The following is a 6567-nucleotide window of genomic DNA, read 5'->3' as shown; positions in this document are numbered from 1 at the left end:
TGTCTGGACTGGAAAGAAGCCATCATCTGGTATCTGGAAAACTTCTGTCCCTGATCCAGAGCCAGAGCCAAAGTTACCACCTTCAACCGCGGAGAATGCATGTGAGCCCCTCACAGACATTGAGGGACCATCCACTGTGACATGTGAGCCAGAGCCTGAGGAACAAAGGACAGGGTTCACCATCGCTCCGGAAGTAGAGCCCCCAAGCGAGTCTGACCAGGGGTGTGAGCCCCTGACATCAGCGGACGAGGGATCGGGAACCAAGGACTGGCTGCTAGATGTCAGTGAGGAAGGATCGCCTCCCACCCTAACCCAGTATATGAACCTTCATCGCTGTTTAAAGACAGCACTGTAATTGTTAACTCTTTTATTGAACCTTCACTGCTGTTTAAAGACAGCAAAATGAGCAAAATGGACTGTGATGTGCTCATTTCTTTGATGTGTGTGGAAGTTACCCTACTCCCCATTGTCATGTCCAGTCTGCTGTCACCTTCATCATCCCAGAGCTCAGCCAGTCCTCCAGCCCTGCAACTGCTTGAAGTTTGCAGCCCTGCGACATCCCTGGAGATGCCCTGCCAGGACATCAAGCCGCAGGTCAAGCAATCATCAGCAGCGCCTGTAATCGAGGATCCTGCAGCTCCGCCTCTGGCCTCAGATGCCCTCGATCCATCTCGGCGCGTTGACTTGTTGGCTTCACCCTGGCTCCTCCCAACTTCGGCTCCTCCAGGAACCCTTGTCCAAGTGACTCCACTAGGATCCCTCGTCCCACCAACTCTCCTTTGGTCTATCGTCACTCTGCCTATGCCACAAATCCAGGCCATCCGCTGCGCTCTGTCCCTTCTCCCCTATGGCTGCAGTGGGCTCCTTTCTCCTTTCTGGGTCGCCTCTGTCCTCAATCTCACCAGCGTCACCCCTGGCCCCGGATTCTCTGGCTCCACCTGCGATGATCGACGCCAAGACTTCGCCTGGGTCTCCTTCACCAGCAAAGTCTTTTTTGTATTATATTTTGCATTAAGTATTTTGCAAAAGTATTTTGCATTATATTTTGCAGTATATTCACATATATTTTTGTTCCGTAAGGGCTGTTCTGGACAAAAATGGAATGCAGCAAAGGTAGTAGATCAGGCCATCAACCGGCTGAAACATCAGGAGATCGTTGGGTGGCTGCAGACATGCAGGGCTGGCCTTGGATGGGGAATGGCTCCCAAGTTGTGGTCCAAAGCCACAAAAAAAGGAAAAGAGAAACCTGGTGATCTCAGAGGTTATTAAGGTGGAGCAGAAGACCTACAGTATAAGATCAAAGCAATGAGTCAGCAATGTCAGGCAACTGGACAACCTGGGAGGCAGTCGTAGACTAGACTATAACATGAGCGGATGTGGAGAATACCCCAGGCAAGGTTGAGCTTCACCATCCGGGCCACGTACGACACCTTTCCTAGTCCTGGGAACCTACACCCGTGGTATGGTTCAGAGGAGTCCTTTCAACTTTGTAACCACAAGAATCCAAGCCTGCGGCGCATACTATCTTCCTGTAAAGCAGCAGCAACACAGGGCTGCTATAGACGGTGCCATGACCGGGTCCTGCACAAGCCTGCCAAAATCATGGAAGTATGCAAGCTGGAGGCAAATAGGGCTAGTCTTGCAGCACCAGAGTAGCTGATCCAGTTTGTCAGGCAAGGTGGTGGGGCCCACAGTAGCAGCATAGGGCCATGGTCCATCCTCTTATCCGGAGCTGAGTGGAACTTGAATGTCGATCTTGAACGCCACTTGAACTTCCCTCAAGAGATCATCACAACCTTGCTTCAGCCAGACACTGTGCTCTGGTGCACTTCTGCTAGGCTGGCCATCTTGGTAGAGCTGACTGTGCCATGGGAAGAAAGAATGGAGGCTGCCTACGAGCAGAAAAGGGAAAGGCACACAGATCGGTCAGCTGTATGCTCACAAGCTGGGTGGAAGGGCACTAACATTCAAAGTAGATGCTGGGTGCAGGGGCTTGAATAGAACTTCCACCCAATGGGCCTCATTTATGAAACAAATGTACAACGGAAAACTCGGCATATGACCGTTTCAATGCAAAACTTGGCATTTATCAGTATGGACGTGAGCGGCTGCTATGATCAAATCTCACGTCAGGTCTCAGCTCATGTACGCAATTTTTGGAGTTAGCGTGAACTTGCGTGCAGCATAGTAAACCTGGTGGAGAATTGTAATGAGAGCATTTTGTTCATTTAGATAGTTTTTTTTAATGACTGACAACCGAAGCTCATTAATAGATTATTAACTGTTAAAAGACTAGATTAGAATGTCAAATTAAAATTAAATTAAATTAGAATAGATTGGTGTCTGTGACCCATTAAAAATACCAAATTTTTTTCCAGGGGTTTAGCTTTATATGCACAAATAGCAGCATAACAACAGAACATGAGAATTCACACATCATCACATCATGCACCTGCTGCGCTTGTGTGAGCGGAGAAAAACAGAATATAATTTATAGGCTATAAAAATAAATAGGACTACACAAAACTAATTTCACTTAATTAACAGATTAACAAAAAAAAAACTGTGTGACAATGACAAGTAGTATAAGCTACACTCGTTTTTGTGACACTCGCATTGTATTTGTATAGCCTTGTTTACATAATAAATAATAGTTTAGCAACCGAATGTTACATGGCAAATATGGAAACATATTTGGATTCTTGCCGAATGAGACGTGAGCCCAATGCCGTTTCAGTTTCGTTTTAAATAAACTAATTTTGGCTTGCTATTTGTATGCTGTGAATGCCTCTATTGCCTAATTTGTGTTTTGATTTATTTAATTTAAAGCTACTTATTTTTCATTCTTGTTCTGTCCTGAAAACCGTTAGGCCCAAATTTAAAGGATTTGTTGTGGAGTGAGGGGAAAATAGCCTAGGCTGTTTATAATGTTTGTAAATGTTTTGTTTTATTTACCAGTATTTAATATTCATATACATTAATTTAATTATTTGCAATTATGAGGTTAAGGGGTGTTCTTGGAGTAAGACCAATTTCTCTTTCATGAGATTACTTCCTCTTCTTGGCCGGGTTACGTTTCTCCATGTCATAAATTCTAGGTGCGAGGCTTCTAAACCATGAATATTTAGGTGCGTGATATTTAATATCATTCTTACAATGGGATTGGTGGCATACGAATGTTTCATGAAAAAGGAGTAGCTAAAACTATGCGAATATAGGTTGGATCCCAGGTATAAATCTACAGCGTAACGAGACCAGGATAGAGTTCATTCACAGAGCACACCTGAATTCAGTCTCAAAATTGTTTGCACTGCTGGTAGCTACATCACAGCTGTAATGTGGGATGATGCATTGCAGTTTGCCGTCAGATAATACCAAGAACAAGTGTGTTACTGAATGAATTTACTGACTAGAAAAAGATATTAAAACACAACTAAAGCAACACTGTCAAAGCGACGCAGCTGGGCACATCTTGCTCATCTTCAATCAGTCAGGCTGAAACTAGTCACAGAAGTGTGGCGAGATCAGGGTATTTACATTAGCATGTGTGTTTCTTTGTGAGAAATTACACTGTTAGAAGTGCAAATCTCAAATCATGATGTAAATTTAACTTGGATAGACTCCTTTGAACTTTAAAGTAAAACAACATTTTAAAAAGCTAATATGATGTGTGTGTGTCTGCCCTGCAAAGGCAAAAAGTAGTAACTATGATTTTGAAGCATTTTTAGTCTAAGATCTCTTAGATAGATGTGTTACATGCTGCAGGGTACAAAATGACATGACTCTCTGTCAACAGGAATTCTGGGAAACTAATTTCCACTCGCTGTTACACACATCGCTGGCATCAGGCAGAAGAGATTACAACTGGCTTCTCAGGCAAGAGTACAGAGCTTGATGCATGAGTGGGGTTTTGTATCCTTCAACTTATGGAAAGCATTAGATATTGTTATTATAAATATTTGTTGTTCTGTTTTACATTTAATTTAGATTTGCCATTTCATTTCTTCCTGAAGTTTAAACTGAAGCAGTAATAGAAAACACTACATTAAAAATGTGCATGTCAAAAGCCAGACTGTTTTATTGGAGGATAAACACTTGGAAATGTGTACTAAGAGTAATAATAGACTGTTCTAAGACCATGTCCCAACAGACTAAATACTACACAAATTTAATAATGATCACCATCTTCATTTTCATTAATTTTGCTCATCAGTCCCTGTCCAATAAGTATTAGATTTCCTTCTGTCTAGCATTGGTCTGACCTTGCCAGTTAGACAATGGCTGGAAAGGACAATGTCTTATAAGACAAAGCGATACACTCAAGCTTTAATATCTTTGTTGCCACAGACTGTTTTGAATGCAAGCAGGCACATTAACAGGACTCTACGCCCTCGGGCTAATTTTTTCAGTGCTTTAAAAATGTGCGGCCATATGCAAACTCTCCATTTATCATGCTGGAGAGTCTTGATTAAAAGCCATATGCTTCACAAGTCCACATTAAGCGGTTATCAGCAAAGGAAAGCAACGGGCTTTCTGACCTGACTCATTATTCCTGGGTGTATGTAATCAACGAGGATAAATTTCTAGCACAGCTGGAAAAGGTGTTCAAATAAAGAGTGTTTTGGTTCCTCTCCCTGACACGGGTATCACTCTCTGACTGCTGCTTGGAATGCACAGAGGAAAAACAGTCCCTCTAAAGCTTATTTATAGTCCAGCACTTTAGCAAGAACATTGATCTTTTCTAAAGCATTTCCACTGTGGTCGGCACAGCCTGTGTTCTTTGAATTTTAAGCTGTGGATGAATGTGAGATGTCTGGTGATGCTCGTATCATCTTTCCTTGAGAAAAGAGAAGGAGCTAAACCAAGGAACATTTTGGCCAACAGAAAAATAAATTCAGGGCTTTAGTTCAGAGTTGTTTGTTAGATCTATCTCTGTTCAGCTAACAAAATTAGCCTATATTCTAAGAGCTTTTTGCTAATGTTCTCATTATTCAACATTATTTGTAAATTTGCCCTGAATGTTTAAAGGTGCAGTGTGTGTAATTTGGGAGGATCTATTGACAGAAATGTAATATAATATACATAACTATGTTTTCAGTGGTGTATAAAGACCTTACATGTCGCCATTATGCGCCTGCATGTTTCTACAGTAACCCTAAATGGACAAACTGCTCTACAGATTGCGTTTCATCACTGTATTCGTTGGTGTTTTTAGAAGCAGCTTGCATCGTCACTACATTGAATATGCACATAGTAGTTGTTGTAGTAGTCGTCGTCGTCTGGTTTATTAGAAGCATAAATCGTTCTTTGTTAGAAATAAGAACAAACCTAATTGCTTCACTGACTAATGTACTCTCTGCTGTCTCAGATGATGACATATTTGTCGTGTCAGCCAGACGGCCACCGTAGCACCGTCGAAAAGGAGGGGTGCGAGCGGTGTGCGCCGTTAGTTGCAGTTCGCAACTTCACCTTTTAGCCACACATTGCACCTGTAAACCATCCATAAAAAAAAAAAAGTTTTAAAAACGTGTTTTTTGTTGTTGTTGTTGTTGTTGTTGTTTTGTTTTCAACGGCACATTCCATTTTGTAATTTTGCAAACAATAATGGAAACGTTATCTGAATGTTCTCTGAATGTTCTGAAACAAGTAGTACCATTTGAAAAGCGTCCAACTAAAACTATTCAGGAAAAAAAAAAAAAAAACTAGAACAATGTATATCTAAATAATATTTTTGTGGTAATATTTTTTCAAACATTAGCCTATTAAAGACCAGATAAATTTAAATGAACATTCTATTAATTTCACAGGAAGAATGATTGTTCATAACTTTGAACCTTAAGCAACAGTTCTGAGAAAAAAGCAGTTCCCTGTTAGCTGGGGTGATGGGGACAAGAATACAGTATCCATATCCATGGAGACTTTGGGCCTGAAATGACTTACAGAGAGCTTGCATGCAGTAGAGGAGATAGAATGATGTTTGATAGCTTGTTTAAACGTTAAAAAGTGAGAGAGTGGATGTGTCGACTGCAGAGCCTTGGTCTAATCCAGTTATGCTTAAATCCTGTGAGAGATTCTGGGTAAGACTCAAAACAATTACCCCTGCCAACAGCCTGTGTCAGCTCTGATATTGTTATTGTCTAAGCGACCCAATCTGGGAGAAGCTCACCTACACACAGATATATTCTCTGACAAGGCATGCAGACAAATGTAAACTCATTAATGAACCCACTTGCCAGCTGTACGCTCAGGCACAACAAAACTTCAAAGTAATGCCTGCCAAAAAAAAAAAAAAAAAAGCATATTTGAGGGGTAAATCAATTTAGATTCAGGCAAGGACTGTTGTTCAGAAGTTTTTTCTTTTTTTTCTTTTTTTTTGCTTGCTTGTTTGCTTCTGTTCAAAGCAGCACTAAACATTGTTTGAAAATCCACACTGCATATGCTATTGCTGACTTTTTAGACACAAAACAGGTGGATCTATGGAGACTAAACTGGTTTTTAGGTGAAGATACAATCTGCAGCATTTATCGCTTTAACTTTATGTATTGTGTTTGCTTTATAAATTCCATT

Source organism: Ctenopharyngodon idella, chromosome 7 (genome assembly GCF_019924925.1).
Source record: "Ctenopharyngodon idella isolate HZGC_01 chromosome 7, HZGC01, whole genome shotgun sequence".
Classification (NCBI taxonomy): Eukaryota; Metazoa; Chordata; class Actinopteri; order Cypriniformes; family Xenocyprididae; genus Ctenopharyngodon; species Ctenopharyngodon idella.
This window is presented reverse-complemented; position numbering follows the sequence as displayed.